Raw genomic sequence first — 18931 nt, 5'->3', positions numbered from 1 at the left:
CAACTTCTTTGCTCTGCTTGATCTGCTCTGAATTCTAAATGAATGAATGAATAAAATTCCTTTTTGTCCCATTCCATTTTCCCTCTCAACATTCAAATTCAAAATTTCACCTACCAAAATGAATGCTTGTCGTCCATGAATGCCTGCGGTGACCTGACAGGGTAGATGGGTGTGGGGCTCGAGGACAACCTACAAGCATTGACATTTATTTCCAACAAGGTCACCAGTCTGAAACCAAAAACCTGCAATTGTATAGTAATCAGAGCTATGAAGAACTTATCACACTCAGGTTTCATCCAGGTAATAACAAATTGGACCAAATTTAGCCTTCGATTCCCATCCAGCATGAACTCATTGTTAATAATTTGGTATGCTGCATCTTGAGGATTGGATTCAATTTGAACCTACAATAGGGTAAAAACAAAAACCAAATTGCCCACTCATCATACATCCATGGAATCCTAACCAGTTATGTTATTTGTGGGCAAATACTTATACTTTTTAAACTGGATAAACACCATTGTACATACGTGGCCAATACTTATACAATATTGTAAATACTTCTGCAACAAGTCCATTCTCCAGACTTAACACAATATCGTAAATACGTGGCCATTTGTTGTCCATTTGAGATGGGTTTAAATCTACACTTAATATCAACTACTCAGTAGGAGGTTCTCCACCTACACTTCCTATTTCTCTGTAAACCAAACCCATGATTTCTCCAACATTGTTCGCAATATTTTCATCACTCATGCATCACATACCATTTTTCTAAGGTATTTTGGGTTTGAATAAGAAAACACTCTTCCAGGGTATACTTTAAGAAACCCCTCCTTTAGAAAAGGTGTAAAAAATTGGCGAAAGGTGTAAAACACCTGACAAAAAAATTTATTTTTTGTGGCAAAAAAAACAGTTTACAAAGAAAAAATAATAATCTCCATTGGCGAATCATTCATAGTCTCTCAAACAATGTGTAAAATCTGGGTGAATTGTGTTATTTTAAAACCACAAAAAAATTATACATTGGCGAACAAAAAATAATAATCACATTAAAATTTTAAGTTTTTAGGCGAATCAATTCATTGTATTCAAGGTTAAAAAAAACATATGTGAAGTCGATGGCATCAGAGGTTTGCAAAGGGTTTCATCAGTTTGAACTTTTATGTTACGAAGTCGCGAAAAGGAAATTGCATCATCGAAAGTTTTATTCAGGCAGTTAGTCTGTTGGTTCCAAGACCACGAAATGTTAATTCAAGCAGTTTTTGCATGTTTGCAGCGGTTAAAGGGCAAGGACTTCCGCCAATCGCAAAAAGGGAGATCGCAAGGTCAGAGGTTTTATGCAGGCAGTTAGTCTGTTGGTTGCGAGATTGTGAAATGTTAATTCAGGTAGTTTTCTCATGTTCGCAGCGGTGAAAGGGGAAAGATATGTCATCCTACGAAGTCGTGATAGGTTAAGATGAAGCAGTGTTCGCCACTTTGCACCGGTTAGAAGGAAATGGGTTTTCACAACTGCGACAACGCGATGTGAAACGTGTTAAGTTCTGAAGTTGTGACAGAAGGGGAATCTCATTAGAAGAGGATATAAGGCTAATCGCAAGGTCGCAAGGATATACCAGTGTACCACCACTTGTGGAAGCTATCTCTGGAGTCTGAGTCGTGCCCGCGATGTGTCCTGTGTTGCCAGAAATTTGATGGAGTGCCAGCGGTATTTAGTGAATGTCTCATTGCTTGGGCGAATTTGGATTTATACACATTACAAATCAATACAATTACCAATTTACCACTCCAAACGAGCCGAATCCTCCACGACAAAATGAAAGAGTGTTGGCGAAATGAGCCGACTCCTCGACTTCCCATAACGTGAAACGAGCCGACTCCTCCACAGTAAAATGAAACTGGGATGGTGAATTCTCCCATACGGCATGAAACAAAAACTTGAAACCCGACGAACATTCCACGATAAGTGTTACTTGGTCGGCTGCGTGAAAGGCGATACCGCTAGGGAAAAACTCAAACGTAACATTTGCCTTGGCGATTACAATGCTAGGCAACCAGGTAAACCCAACAAAGTTTGGCAACCAGGAAACCATGGAAGGGCTCAGAAATCGCCAAAAATAACATTGGCAAAACGTCAAATTCGCCAAAATACGAAAATTCGCCACTATATTATACCCTGCACTCTTCATGAAGTCACTGGCCTATATTTTTACAAGAATGAGACGTATGTTCATGAACTCTTTTATTTATGTATTCAATATAGTGCATGAATTCTTTCATAAGAGAGAATTTAACATGTTTCGTCGCAGACTTTATACATAAGTATTATTTTATTTTGTCCACTTGTATATACCTCTACCACAAAAGAAAAGAAAAATGTGATGCTGATGACAAAGAAGGCAATGAAAGACACATTCTTTGAGCAAGGTAAACAATGCAACATAAAACAACATATTACTAGATAAATATATGAATCTCATCAGTTCAGTGATAATTATTACTATAATGGAAAGGTATTGATCACGTTGTTTTTGTCTTTAAAAGAAAGAAGAAGAAGAAGGGCTTTGAGAAGCAGTAACAGACACTAAAAACTCACCTGGATTCTCCTCCATTAATATCAATAACTCTGCAAGAAAATATGTGTTTCACTGTGCCTCCAATCTTGCATTAAATTTTGCTACAAATCCACCTCTGATACTTTCACAATATTGTAAATACTTTTCCATTTCTTGTCCATCAAAATAATCAGCAATATTACCATTGCTAGATGTTTGAGATGGGTATAAACCTGCACTTACCCTCAAATATTCGGCCATGCCATCCATTAAAGAAATTGGAGCTTCTCCACCTCCATCCCATAACCAAACACGTCCCATTTCTCTGTAAATCAAACCCATGATTTCTCCTTCCAAATCTCCAACATAATCTGCAATATATTCATCACTAATGTGAATAACATTCTCCTCACTCACTGCAATTTTTGTATGGTTGTCTATAGACAATACTATTTGACTAACTTTTTTTCTTGGGTATTTTGGATGTGAATAGAGAACATTCTGTATGAAATCACTGGCCTATTTAACAAGAATGAGAGCTTTCTCCTCTCCAATGAAGGACTCAAACAACTTTCCTCCTGCCCTTGTTTTTTCTGTGTTAATGATGACCACATCCACTGCTTTTGTAGCAGTTTTGTAGTCTGCCCACATTGCTAGAATTGCTATGGCTGAGAATAGAAGAGTTCACTTTCATATTGATTAGGAGGAAACTTGTTGGAAATAAATGTCAACGCCTACAGGTTGTCCTCGAGCCCCATGCCCATCTACCCTGTCAGGTCACCGCAGGCATTCATTTTGGTAGGTGAGTTTTTGAATTTGGAAATGAGAGGGAAAACCATTTTAGGTTAGAAGACAAAGGGAATGATTCATTCATTCCATTGAGAACAGATCAAGCAGATCAAAACAGAAGTTGCAGAGAAGAGCAGTGGAAGAAGATTAGCAGAACCAGTCGTCAGAGTGCAGAGAAAGAATCTTGTTTTATTTCATGCCTGCAGTTGCACGTCTTCTCTCTGATCATTCTGTAAGTTTATTGTTCATTAGATTCGACCTGTGAAGTAGTGATTGCTCTAGGCATTTTTGGTATGCAGCCATTAGAGCTGCAACTTTAAAGTTTGAAGTATTGAAGTCGTTTGAAGTTTTAGGGTAAATATAGGTTTTTTCTGTTTGAAGCTGAATGCTCCCAAATTTGTAATAGTTTAAATCTCAGTTGAATAGAAAGCAAGCAGCATACTTAATCCATTGTTCTTCATCTTCTATTCATTGGATTTAACAAGTTTGGTTGAAAGCTTCAAGCTTTGGCTTTCTGGTTTTAATGGTGAAAGCATTCACGTTGAAATATTTCCTAAGTTATATTTCTTAAGTTTGAAATAGAACACTCGGCATCTTCTTTCTCAGTTGGAGCCGAGCTCACTCGGCATCCAATTGTGCCGAGCAATTATTGTGTGCCGAGTTCTTCTTGTGCCGAGCTCACTCGGCACCTCTTGCCTGTCACTCGGCATCGAGCAAGTGCCGAGCTATCTGGCACTCCGCACCTTCATGTGTTGAGTAAAACTGGCACTCGACACCTTCATGTGCTGAGCAGTTTTTAAAGTGCCGATTATGAATTGTTTTTAGGTTAAGTTCTGAGTTTGATTTTTTATCTATATTTCTCACAAAACCATCTTCATTTTCATGTTGGTGTGTTTTTCATGGCCTCCCGTGAAAGCTTGGATTCAATCCATAGATACAGTTTTTGGCTTTTGGGTTGATTTCTTGAAGCTCTCTTTTGCAGGTTCTTGGGTGAAAATAAATTAGGTGTCTGACACCTCTTTAAAACATCTGACATCTACCATGTGGTTGGATAGAACCATTTCATTGGAGAGTCTAAAAGCTAATCCCACAATGAATGATCCATATCAAGTTTTAAAATGGAAAATAATAAAATGTGATGTTATAAGGTTTCGGGTAAAAGAATTTAATAACGGTTTGTTAATGCTTGTTATTCTTATTTTCAAGTTTTGAATTCTTAGATTCTTTTCAATTGAAGAGTTCTTAATATGTATATGTCTATTTTAAGTCCACGGGATGGTGTAGTTGGTTTAAACTGTGGATTTGTTCATAAATTAGACTTTGAGGTCTTGAATTTATTTAATGGGTCTGATAGGGGAACTTCTTGATTCATTTGTAAAAAGTAGTCACAAAAATGAATGTTAGACTACATGGCAGTGATAATTGAAATTAAAATAGAAAAATTCTAACAAATGATTGAAATATAGGCAAGAGTTTCCAACAGTAAATTGTGAGTTTCTTATGAAAGAGGTCTTAGGAGTTTGAATCAATAGAACATTAACATAAATTATAATTAATTTTAACAATAATAATAAATAAATAATAAATAATCTAAACTTCTACCATTACCTATTAAAAAATAAAGAAAAACAAAAGATTGAAATTATATACCATGTGATCTGATAGTAAACAGTAAAATTGATAGCCCTTATGAAGCTGCTTAAATTTACTATTATAATTATACAAGTATATAGTGGGCGTTTTCTGTGTCCATCGAACATGATAGATTAGGTTCGTTTTAAGTTTTTATTTGTCTATCCAACTATTAAAACATGTAATCTCTTGAAGATAATCACTCGGTATTCCATCAATCTTTCATTTTGCCCTGATCACCCCCTCTGTGTTATACAGGTGCCACTCATTAGAACTAGTCATTTTATTTTGACTCTACAGAATTGTACTAAAACTTACACTATGGATTTTAAGGCCAAAATCCCTCATATATGACATGGTATGACAGTAACATTTCAATAGAAATTAATCATGTTATATTATCCTAAATGTTGTTTTTGATGGGTACTACTAAAAGGATTCCCATTTATGTAGAAACATTAATAGGTCTTACCAAATTTAATCAATTTCAGTGGACAATCATTTCGCTTTTGAATGCACTATCATTGGTTGGAAGCCTGTATTCTCCTTCTTTATTTCATGAATCAAAGAGTAAAGTATACCAGTCTCTCTTTGAGATCAGCGTAGCCTAGCCTTTCTAAGCTCAATCTAAAACATTTCCTGCACGTGGATTTCCTTAGTTGTTTATATCTAAAAGTTTTGGAAGATATATGAGGACCTAGGTATTTATAAGTATATTGAAACAGTTATCTGTGCTTGAAAATTACAAGCAAAGCAGTACACGATGATTTTTCAGTTCTAGACTTTTTGAATTCATCTGGGATTATGTTAAAACTTCTACAATGATATTACCGAATACTAGAGGTTGGACACTGCATTACATTCAAGAATGTGGAAGTCAAGACTATTTATTTATTGTTATTTTTTGGGAACATCAATTATGCTAATGAGACATATTTAAAGTAATGTTAATTAAACTTTTAGTATTTGAAATTGCTTATTAGTATATATTTCAAATATCAAAATTAAGTGTATTTAGCTTAAAGCTATATTGAGATATAACTAATGCTTAGTTGTATGAGTAGAAATTTCAATAATGTTGTTCAAGTATCTAAGTTTTTCATTTAATATTAAGAAGGGATTAGTATGGAATGTTGAAATAGCTTTAGTAAATTAATTAGATTAACATTAACCATGTTTTGGGTATGTCATTATCATATATGATTGGGTAACTCTAGGGTTATATCTCATGTATAAAATAATGTGATAAAAAATATGGTTGTGGTTACTTACAAGAAAGTCTTTGGTTCGGTTAATGAGAAAAAGTAGGTTGTAAGGAGACTTGAAACAAAAGATATTATATTTAAGCCCCAAAATGAAATAGTGTTGGAAAAACTAGCAACATCACAACTAGAACCAAAAAAAACAAATAGACACAACCAGCACAACTGAGGACCAAGCTAAAAACCAACATAATGAAGAGCACATAGAGTCAAACCAACTCCTTCGCAAAATTCACCATCTACTCTTTAAAATCCATCATCCAGTAGAATCACCAATTTACAAGTCCAACACCAACATCTCACCAGCATCTTGATCCACTTTCCCAACAAGCCTATTGAGATAATCCATGAAGGCAAATATGATATATTGGCAACTATTAAGAATGCCCCTAATGGAAGTTTCCATTTTGACTATTTTCTCCTTAATTCCTCAATCTTCTTATCCATCCCTTCTAGACAATCCACATCTACCTTATTATGACATCTTACTAGAAAATTAATATATAGTTGGGTGCTTCTATAGTCAATGAGTGCTTTGTGGATCTACAATTGGATTTCTAATTTGAACCATATTGCCAATCTATATGCAAAGATTGTGCTTAGTTTTCCCATTTGAAATTGTTTGAACAAACACTTAATTGTAAAAACAATTGTGAACAATGTATCCAAAGAGCATATGCATTCATGATGCATTATAGGTTTCAACAAGTACATTTCCTTTGACTAATGGCATGAATGTATTTGTTTTGTCATTTCAGGTAATTCTATTTGTGTTTGGAAGTTTTTTTTCTTTTTACATGAGCATTATTTATTTACTATAATTTGAATGTTTCATGAAAGATTTTACTTAAGGTGTAAATTCACACAATATTCTTTCCTTCAATGTGCTCGAGTGACACAGAAGTCAAGAATTCTTGTCTAGGATGGTCTATCATATTCTACACAAAAAGTGTTCAATTTATATTTGACCTAGTGATCTATTTTAAATATATGTATACTCATGTTAGTCTAGTCGATAGCTTTTATACTATTTGTTATGTCGAATGTAGTTTTCAATTCTTGTGTGGTATATCTCTTACTTGATGTACTAATGTATTAGACAAGTTGGCCATAATCTCGTATTAGTTTGTTAGCTATTGTATTCCACCAATTGATCAAAACTGTTATTGATTGTGATGTAACATCTCTTATGAAAAGGAACAATATGTTATTGATTTAATTAATTTGCATACCTATTTTTGACTTGCCACATTGCTATATGATTTTGTGTCTATTTCAGAGTTTAAATCCTATGTTGTTTGAACAAGGTAAGCAGTGCAACATAAAAACATATTTTATTAGATAAATATATGAAACTCATCAGTTCAGTGACAGTTGATACAATAATGGAGAGGCATTGTTCACAGTTTTGTGCTCTTTAAAGGAGGAGGGGGGCTCTGAGAAGCAATAACAGACACAGCTAAAGACTCACCCCAATTCTCCTCCATTAATACTATTACCTCTGCAAGCAAATCTGTGTTCCACTTTGTCTCCAATCTAGCATTAACTTCTGCTACATTAAACCCACTTTGTAAATATGTGATCATTTCTTGTCCATCAGAATAATCAACAAACTTAGAGAATAATCAGTAACTTTATTATTGTTAGATCGATCTGAAATAGATATATTCGACCATGCCTTCCATTTCTATGTAAATTAAACACACGATTTCTCCTTCCACATCTCCAACATAATTTACAATATATTCATCACCACTAATATGAATAACATTCTCCTCGCTCACTGCAATTGTTGTGTAGTTTAGTTATTTATAGAAAATAGTACTTAGCTAACTTTTTTTTTTGTGGGTATTTTGAATTAGAGGTCGCTTCCATATTGATGTTGAGGTTATCATTTTCATCTTCATGTTGGTGGGTTTTCCATGGCTTCCTGTGAAAGCTTGGATTGAATCCATAAATGCACGTTTTGTTTTTTGGGCTGATCTATTGAATCCATAAATACAAATAAACTGGAAGTTGTCTGATGCCGCTTTAAAACATCTGACATGTACCGTGTGGTTGGATAGAGACGTTTGATCGGGTAGTATAAAATCTGATCCCACAGTAAATGATCCATATCAAATTTGAAAATGAAACAAATACAAATAGATTAAAGCGTCGAGGTTGTTTGTTTTTCTGTTTAAATTGTAGTAGTTGATATAATAATTTTGGTGTTTAAAATATTGTATTAAATTTTCAATAGAATATATATTTTTTGAAATTGTTTAGTAAGGGTTAGTAAAGGGTATTGCTTTGTTTTTTTAGATATTATTTTTATTTAATGTTTATAATGGATTTCTTTGTCTCACTTTATGAGGATTTGTGCTTGCATAGATATCATCTTATCCAAGGGTCTTGTTTGAGTCTATGTTTTTCTTTTATTTACAATTTTTACATTAATCTTTAAGATGTTAATTCATTTTATTTATTGTTACACATATTACTATAGTTAACTTTTATAATTTATCATAAAATGTGTATTATTCATCAAAATAATAAGTATTTAATTCAATCTTTGACAAATTATTTCTTTAAAGAAGTGTTTTAAAAGGACTGAAGATATCATAGAGAAACTATAGGTACACGATCTGGAGGAGAATGTGGAGAAGCGTTGGCTGCCGGCTGGGCTAGGGTTTTTCCCCTAGCCAGTTCTTGGTGTTTGATCTTTACTATTTTTTTGTTCTGTTTGGATTGCTAGCTACTGGACATAATTTGCGTCGGTGTTTTTGGAAATCTTCTACAGTCAATTTTGGATTGGGGTTTTATTGTTTGCATGGCAGGGCTTGGGATTTCTTCTTCGTTGGTGATAACAGATGGTTCTCCAATTATGCATGCAATGCGATCTGAATCGTTTTATTCAGGAGAGAGCTCCAAGTTGAAAAAAGTTAATGGTTATTTTCCACGTAGCCATGATCGCCTTGCTCTGGTTATTCTTCCAACGGCTGTAATGGAGGACATTGATTATTGGACCAAGCATGCTTTGATATGCAAATTTCTTGGAATCCGGATTTCCCTATTCGCTCTTGAGGCATGGATCCGCCGCTCATGGCAGGTGGAAGGTGATATGGAGATTATGTTGGCGGGGAATAGTTTTCTTTTTGTTGTATTCTCTTGCATGTCTGATCGGGATCGTGTTTTTGAAGGAGGCCCTTATTTCTACAACCATGTGGGGTTATTTGTCAAACCTTGGCATTCAGGTTTTAATTCTGCTGAAGATCTCCCTTCAACAGTGCCAGTTTGGGTTCGCTTGCCTTGTCTTCCCTTGGAATTTTGGCATGAAGACATCCTTCGACAAATTGCTGCTTTGTTGGGGAAGCCGGCTACGATCGCACATCAATCCCTTGATAAAAAGGTTATTTCTTATGCTAGAATTTGTGTTGAAATTAATTTGAATAACCCATTATCAGATTCTTTGGAAATTTGTATGGGGGATTTTTCTTGGGTGCAGCAGTTAGATTATGAATCTCTCCCTTTCCATTGCTGGATTTGTCATGAGTATGGTCATTTATTGCGTCAATGCCCTCATAACTCAAGTTTCAAAGGAGTGGATGGTTCTACAGCTGGCAATACTGGTGGTTTGGCAGATACTACAGGGAAAGGACAATCTCAAATGGCTAATACTACCAAGGGGATGAATTCGCAAGATGCTACAGGTAAGGGTAAGGCTCAAATTCAGGATAAGGATGGATTTACCCCTGTTCACCCTCGTGCTAAGGGCCGTGGTCAAAAGAGGCCTTTGAAAGAAAGATTATCTAATTCAAGTTTTAACCGCTTTGAGGTGCTGGATAGTATGGTTCTAGAGGAGGGTATTCCTCCTCCTATCTCTTTTGATCGAGTTTGCCCAGATGAGAGATCTGTTCCTAATGATGCTCGTGGGGCATCCCAAGTTGTAGTATATCAGAACTGTGAGGGCCCTGTAGCTCCTGTGATAGAGGCTCTGGTGACTCTTGCAGTGTTGGAGGATAATGATGTTGTTTTAGCTGACTTGGTTAAGGATGTGCTACCATTAGGTAAGGGCAAGGGTTCTCCTCTCCCCTTGCGGTTGATGTATCAACCCTTTAAGCGAGCTTCTTCTACTCCTCTAAGGAGTGGGTGCAAAATAGACCAAGAGAAGATTAAACTCACAAGTGATATATTGATTGAGTCTGGTTCAGTGAAACCTTTGGATTCTCATTTTCCCAATTCTACCCAATGATGATTATTCTCTCATGGAATGTAAGGGGGTTGAATAGCATCCCTAGACAAAAGGCTATTCATAACTTGGTGGTTGATCATAGCCCTAATGTTTTTTGTATCCAAGAGACTAAGCTCTCTGTGGAGTCTATGGTCCAACATGCCTCTAGTATTTGGTCTCGTGGCCAATGCCAGTGTGTTGGGGCAACAGGCAGTGCGGGTGGTTTAGCTATATTTTGGGATCCTCAAAAAATTTCTCCTCTTGGCTGGATGTCTTCTCGCTCAGCTCTCTCTATGGTAGCTTCTGCTCTAGACTCAGGAGAGGTAATCATGGTTACTAATGTGTATGCACCTGTTGATCTTGTGGGAAAGGAGGAACTTTGGGAACATATTCAATATGTTAGAAATTGTCATCCTTATCATCCTTGGGTGTTAGCAAGGGACTTCAATTCAGTTTTAAGTCTGGAGGAGAAGCATGGTGGTTTGGCTAGATTGGGGCCTTCTTCTGCTCTTCTTCGGAAACATATATCTCTTTTGCATCTCTCTGATGTTAAGCCTTCCAATGGTCTCTATACCTGGAATAATCGCAGGACTGGTGTTGCTGCTATCTCAGAACGTCTAGATAGATTTCTTGTTTCTTGCTTCTAGGTTAGTGGCACCCTTACTATCTCTTCAGAAATCCTTGATTGGAGGGGTTCAGATCATTGGCCAATCAAATTTTCCGCTATAGGGGCTTATGTTCCGAAGCATCCTCCTTTTAAGTTCCAGTTGATGTGGCTTCGGGACTCCTCTCTTCATGATTGTGTTTTCTGTTGGTGGAAAGATAGTGCTCCTGCATATGGTACTGCAATGTTCTCATTTTCTAAAAGGCTTCAATATGTTAAAAGGCAGCTCAAGATATGGAATAGGGAATGCTTTGGGAACCTTCACTTTATGAAAAGGCTTGCTCAAGAAGATCTTGCTGTCATCACAAGGGAGATTAGACATCGAGGTTTCTCAGAGGCTCTTGGCAAGGCTGAATCCCTTGCTTCTAGAGCTCTAGAAGAATGGGAACTTCGAGAGGAATTTTTTTGGAAGCAAAAGGCTAGAGTTGATTGGCTCCAGGAAGGTGATCATAACACTGCCTTTTTCCATAAAACAGTGCAATCTCGCCAAAATCAGAGCACTATCTCTTCTTTGGTTAATTCTCAAGGTATCCAATTGAATTCCTTGCCAGCTTTGTTCCAAGAGGCTAGTTGGTACTTCTCTACCCTCTTCTCTGAGGACTCTCCTCCTGCTGATAATGAAGAAAATCTTATTTTGTCTTGTATTCCTTCCCTTATCACTCAAGAAATGAATGATTATCTCATGCGTCCTATTTCTTTGGAAGAACTGGAGGAGGTGGTCTTTGGCATGCCTAAAGGGAAGGCTCCTAGTCCTGATGGCTTTCCAGTTGAATTATTTCAAGAATTTTGGGACATCATTAATCATGATTTGTTGGAGGTGGTTAAAGAATCCTATGCTAGCAAGCAGATGCTTCGAGCTTTTAACTCTACATTCTTGACTCTTATTCCTAAGAGAGAGGGTGCTAATCAATTGGACTGTTTTAGACCAATTGTCTTATGTAATGTGGTTTACAAAGTTATCACTAAGTTGATTGCTGAGAGATTGAAAAGGTGGCTTCCCATTATTATCTCAGAAGAACAAGGTGGTTTTGTTGCTGGCAGAAATTTTTTGGATGGGGTGGTTATTGCTACTGAGGCTATTCACTCTATGGCTACTTCGAGGGAGAGAGTCATGTTTGTTAAACTAGATATGGCTAAGGCCTACGATAGAGTTAAATGGAGCTTCCTAAGGAGTATTCTTCTTTCTTTTGGATTTAGCTCTGACTGGGTGAGTTGGATTATGAGTTGTGTTACTTCTGCCTCTTTTTCAGTTCTTATTAATGGTTAGCCTTCTCAACTATTTGGTGCTTCTAGAGGCCTTCGCCAGGGTGACCCTCTCTCCCCATATTTATTCATCATCATGGCTGAAGGCTTGGGCAGATTCATTAAGCATCAGGTGTCCTAGAATTCTATTCAAGGCTAGCGGTGGGGTAATGGCTTACCTTCTCTTTCCCATCTTCAATTTGTTGATGATTCTGCTCTCGTTGGTCTTGCTAGGATCAAGGAAGATGAAGCCTTTCAACATGCTTTGGACGTTTATTTGGCAGCTTCAGACCAGAAAGTTAATGAGCACAAATCTTCCATTTACTTTTTTAACACTCCTGATTCTATTCAGCACAAGATTGTTGGTATCCTACGGTTTCAAATAGGATCACTTCCTTTGACTTATCTTGGCATCCCTATTTTTGTTTCCAGGCAGCCATGTCTCTTCTAGCAAAATTTGATTACCAAGCTTCAGGATAAGGTAAATCATTGGACTCATAGATGGCTTTCTACTGCTGCCCGGGTTACTCTTCTTCAAGCTGTTATCCAAGCTCTTCCTACTTATTGAAGAATGGTTCACGCTGCACCTATTTACTTTCTCAGGGAGTTTGATGCTCTTTCTCGACAATTCCTTTGGAGTGGTAATTTGTGTAGTACTAAATGGAGCTTGGTTAATTGGGCAACTGTTTGTAGGCCTAAAAAGGAGGGTGGTCTTGGTCTTCGATCTGCTCTATTGAGTAGTCAAGCTTTGGCTGCTAAACTTTATTGGCGATGGTGCTCTGGACAACATCAACTTTGGGCTTGTATTATCACTCATAAATATTTTCATGGTGCTGATCCTTTCTCTGTTTCTGCACTTCCTCTTGAAGGCCGTGGCTCAATGGTTTGGCATACTTTGAAGACAGGTGCGATGTTGGTAAAGAGGGGTCTGTTTTGGATATGTAAAGGAGGTTCTCAAGATTTGTTTTGGTTTGATGCTTAGGATGGATTCCCTTCCATTTTATCCATATACCCTCATCTTCAGCCTCTTTGTGACTCTTTTCTTGCCGCTGGATGGGATAAAGTGGCTCATTACAAGACTCCTTATCAATTGGGACCTGTTGTTGGTTACAGATGGAAGCATTCTTCTGATTGGCCTCCTGGAGGTACAGACATGGATCGTCAGGAGCTTTCTCAAATTTTGGCCTCTAGAGAGTGTTCTTCTTTGCTTGGTCCAAATGTTTTGGCTTGGGGCAGTACCTTGTCTGGTAAATATCATGTCTCTGCTGGGTATAAGGAGATAACTAGACAATTATTTGGGGATGCTAAGGTCCCTTGGTGGAAGCAAGTTTGGAATAAAGTTTCTTGGTCCAAGTGCAATTTTTTCATGTGGCTAGTGGCTCACAATTGTTGTCTTACCTAGGATAATCTTTGTAAACGTGGATTTCAGGGCCCCTCTTATTGTGTTTTGTGTGGTAATGGAGAGGAGTCTGTCTCCCATCTGTTCTTCCATTGCTCCTATTCTACTCATATATGGCACCTTTGGTGGAGCGCTTGGGGTTTCTCTTGTCGGCATGCTTCCTCTTTCCCTGAGTTTTGGGCCCACTTGGGTACTGCTCCCTCCAAGTCTTCTTTTCTCCATGCTGCTTGGATTGCTAGCCCATCTTTCATGCTTTGGCATATCTGGTTGGAGAGGAATCGTCGCATATTCCAAGATGTTCGGCTTGGTGTTTTGCATCTTTGGTGGAAAATATCACATTCTCTTCAGGAAAATATTCTTGTGAAGTGTGAGCTTGATGGGGGTATGGATCCGGTTGATCTTGCTATCTGTAATCGCCTCAATTTTCATCTGCAGGATGGGGCTGCAGCTCATAGGTTTCCTTCTATGTCCAGGCAGCTTCACCATCAAAGGAAGGGCCGGGTTAATCGGGATGGGCACTAGACTCCTCCTCCCTGTGGAGTTCTAAAAATTAACACTGATGGTTCTTCCCGTGGGAATCCTGGTCCGGCTGGTATTGGTGGAGTGGCTCGTTGTAGTTCTGGGGATGTTAAATTTTTCTTCTCAGTTCATAAGGGTGATTATACTAACAATCTCATCGAAGCTGAGGCTATTTTATATGCTGTGGAACAGTGTTGCTTACGGGGATGGAGTAAGATTATCTGTGAGTCTGATTCCCAGGTGGTGGTGAACATGCTTTCTTCGCAAGATCTTGAGGATGTTAGTTGGTAGCTGGCCACTGTTGTTAAGCAGATTCTTTTCTTCTCTTCCTCTTTTCAGTTCATTAGGTTCACATATATTCCTCGTGAATGGAATAGAACTGCTGATTGTTTAGCCAAATGGGCATCTAGTCATGATCCGGGTTGGAATATTAGGGATAGGAGGCAACTGTCCTTTGAGATGGTGCAAGAATTTGATGATCTTGTTGCTCAGGATCGAGCTCCTTGTTGAGCTCTCCTTATTGTATTTCTTTCTGTCTTAATAAAATTTTACCCCTCTCTTTGCACTACAAAAAGGACTGAACAATAACAGATAAATCAATTCATGTCAAAATTTGATATTAATATAATATTAAAAATATTAAATATTATATCATAATAATACTAAAACTTAGATTATTAATATAATTTTGTATTATAGAATAATTATAAACAAGAACTTATTTCAAATGAATTCTGAACATTTGGAGTAATTTTAATAACAACTATATATATATAACAAAAAAAAAAAATTAGAAGAATGGTGAAATAGAGAACATAGTGAATAAACAAACAATCGTCATATTAGAAAGATGAAGACTTTGATATGAATCAAATGACTTTGTATTTATTTGTCTGTCCAACTTACTTTTAGTTAATGCCACCACAATTTTTCTAACCTCTCCCCTATATCCAACCAAGTGCTTGATATTACCCATCTTCACCATGGATTTTGCAACTTATTCAAAGAATATTTTCTCATTCTTATCACATGCACTTACAACTTCTCTAGTCAAATAATTTGGAGAGTCATTTTGATTTACATAGAGATCTTAATTACAAATCAATAGCCCCTTGAAGTTCTCCAAATTTTGGAATTTGTGATTGTATATTTAGCAAGCTACCAACATTTTAGTTGACAAAATGTTTTCTCCTCCAAATCTTGCAAATTGTCATTTCTAACATAATGAAGAATTGTACTCTATAATTATAGTTGGTTTGTCAAAAAGTCTTTGCCTAAAGCTTGTGCATCTAGTGTGACCAATGGTATGCCCACCTAGCCAAGAATTGATTAGACATTTTATACCTCTCTTGAACCATCTTAGATTCAATGGAAGTGAAAAAAGGTTAAAATTGAATGAGAATTGTCTAGAAAGCATATAAAAGATAGTAGGTTCTAATGAGTAATGTTTAGTGCTGGCATTGTCATGTTATGGTGATTAAGTTATGGTCGTGTTGTTCTTATCATCTAGATTCAAACTTAATTGAAATATTGTCATTAAATTTGAATAGAAATGAGCTCTCCCATTTATAACTTCATTTATTCATGAGTTGAAAGCATGAAGAAAGAATAACATTGAGCAAGGTAAATTTATAATTAATAATTCAATACATAAATGTGAAACCAAATCAAGTTGGTTGAGATCTTGGATTTTAAATTAGTAATAAGAGTATGGAGAGTTGAGTTTGGGATAGGGACATTTTGATTGGATCCACTCAAACTTGCACTTCTTGAATTTATTAAAATGAGGGAAATAGCCCTAATTGGGAAACAATCTAAATACAAAAAGGGCAACAACCCAATGAGTGAACAACAATTCATTATGGCCAATAATACACTAAAATGAGCTAAGTAAAGGTATCAAATATGTGTATGCAATTTCTTTGAAGTACAACATTAGATTCCACTCCTACCTCTTGTCAATCAACTTTGATATTAGCATTTGATCCAAAGATTAGCTTCACACTACATCATCAATATCTCTTATGCATACACATCTAAATTTGCAAATTAATTTGAACTCCCTTTTACAATTCTTAAACACTTATGGGGTCAACTTAGTATGAGACCAAATAAAAAATTAAGCTACATCAATCAATTTGTAAGAATAATCTCTTTAATTAAAAAGGGTCACATTATGAAGTATGTGTATATATTTTCATAAATAAGTATTTTCATTCTATATATAAAACCAAACTGTTACTATTCTAACTAGATCTTATTATGGACTAAAGGAAACAAAAAATAAAAAGATTAATGAGAGAATTTTTTAAACTTATTTAATGATATTGGCTAACTATTAGCAACATTTATTATGAATATTAGTATGTACAATACAAAATAAAAATATATAATACAAATATGAATTACATCTTTAATAATTCAGTCATTATTACCATTCTTATTTACAATAATAGAAAAATAATGTAAACAAATATTTTGTTAAAGAATTATTTGTTCATCATAATTATCTAATTCTTCTAAAAGGATAAAATTATGATATAAAATGTGTATGCTACTTCATACTTATTTAATTTTATTTTTTACTCCAATATTTCCTCTTACATCTCTATATGGTGTGAATTTCTTCATGAAATTTAATACAAAATTATTACTATTTGTTATGCCAAAAAAAATTTAATTAACGGAAGATTCTAAATCTGGCCTTCAAGTGAGGCCAAAAATGAGGGACCTCATCCCAATACATTTTTTTCCTAAATAACAAGTCCATTCTATCCCTTGAACATGATAGAATGTACAGAAATCAAATGGGGTGATATAATAAACAATGAATATACCATAGTAGCTACAAATTTTAATTTTTTTCCATGTACAAAGTGGGAATAGCAATTAGTATTAAACATTAACTCATTCTTCTTCCTTTTTTCGCACCAAAATCCATTATCCTTAGGTGACCCTGCACCAAAAATCTCTTTTGATTTCTCTCGAAACTTTCATTTTCTCCTTGAAGATTTTTTTAAATGAGCTTGTTGATTTCTCCTCAACCATCTCATCGGACAAAGGGTGGGGGTAGTTTCTAAAGAAGACAATTTCCAAGCTCAAATCTTAATCATGCACCATCTCACCTAGATGAGTATTAGTATCTTCTATAGTGTTAACTTTCCCCACGATGAGAGAATCATATTATTTCTTACATGTGGCTTGAGTATTACTTGGGTGCTCCTTCCAAAATCAATGTCCATGTGATTGTTTTTGGGTCAATATCCAATATACTATCATTCTAGCAAGAATATTCTTTATCCATTGAGTAATAGTGTAGGGAAACCTCTTTTCACCAAGATTTACAGTTGCACTACTACAAATTGAACATTGAGCTATCAAATGACCTATAAAAAATCACCTGCAACAACAAAGGGGTAAAGTATCATAGTATAAAAAATATTTATAGCATGTTTCCAGCCTTCAATGAGATTATTGCTAATAGAAGTTTAGTTGTATCCAACTCAATTAAGATACAAGGGTAAGTGGTATAATAATAATTTAAAGAACCTTAATCCACCCTAAGAATCTTCCCTATTGAATTCCCCATGGCTTTGATGCATGAATCAAACTATAGTTGTAAAAGGAGACTCAACAACCTTATGTGGATTGGATTAGTGTCAAATGGCCCATTGATGGGATTAAAGGAGGGATATCAAAGTATCAAAAAAAATTGTTCACATCTAATTATGGTCATAAACTATTGTATTTTTATCTAGCATATTCTTGAAAACTACCACAAATGATCCCCTTGTACGAGGATAATTTGAATATTACCCATTAGGTTTCTTCTATCCATTTATGAAACTTGGAGAGGTTTTGCTAGAGTAGTACAAAAAAGATTTCTTCCTCACCCCACTTTAAATCTAAACTCATATTGTCCAAACCCTACCACTGGAAAGGTGCATAAAAATTCTCTCATAAACTCTAGCTCATTTACAATCATGTAGATACTCTACCTAAGCACAAAATTTAGCCAAAAAAATTGTTGTACAAATATGGATAATACATGACCATTTGCAATTTCTACAATCATCTAAAATATTATTATTTCTATAATATTTACTAATTGTATAGTTTATAAAATGATTATAAACAAGAATTTATTGAATTTATTTCAAATGAAATATTGAACATTTCAAAGTAAACTTTGAATAAAAACATTTTATAAATCTTAAAAAATCAGAAGAATAATAAAATAGAGTACATTGTGTGGTAATGGGGAGGGGTTTGTCTCTCATCCATTCTTCCATTACTCCTTTTTTACTCAGCTTTGGCACCTTTGGTGGAGTGCTTTGGGTTGCTCTTGTAGGCATTCTTCATCTTTTACTGATATCTCATCGCGCTTGGGTGATGTTCCCTCAAAGTCCTCCCCTCTCCATGCTACTTTGATTGCTGACCCATCGTTCATTCTCTCACATATCTCGCTGGAGAGGAGTCGTTGAATCTTCCAAGATGTTCAGCTTGGTGTCATGCATCCTTGGTGGAAGATCTCACATTCTCTTTAGGAAACTATTCAAGTGAAGTGTGTGCTTGATGGGGGTATGGATCCAGTTCATCTTTCTATATGCAATTGCCTCATTTTGCATCTTCAGGATGGAGTTGTAGCTCAAAGGT

The 18931-nt window shown here is 35.9% G+C and overlaps 1 pseudogene; it reads right to left on the bottom strand.

The window, feature by feature from the left end:
- Positions 1 to 2645: 2645 nt before the first annotated feature.
- Positions 2646 to 18931, bottom strand: part of LOC149549469 (peroxidase 49-like) — a 33654-nt pseudogene continuing 17368 nt past the window's right edge.

The sequence above is a fragment of the Cupressus sempervirens genome, chromosome 7, assembly GCF_028749045.1.
Source record: "Cupressus sempervirens isolate cs-2001-9-10 chromosome 7, ASM2874904v1, whole genome shotgun sequence".
Classification (NCBI taxonomy): domain Eukaryota; kingdom Viridiplantae; phylum Streptophyta; class Pinopsida; order Cupressales; family Cupressaceae; genus Cupressus; species Cupressus sempervirens.
This window is presented reverse-complemented; position numbering and strand designations above follow the sequence as displayed.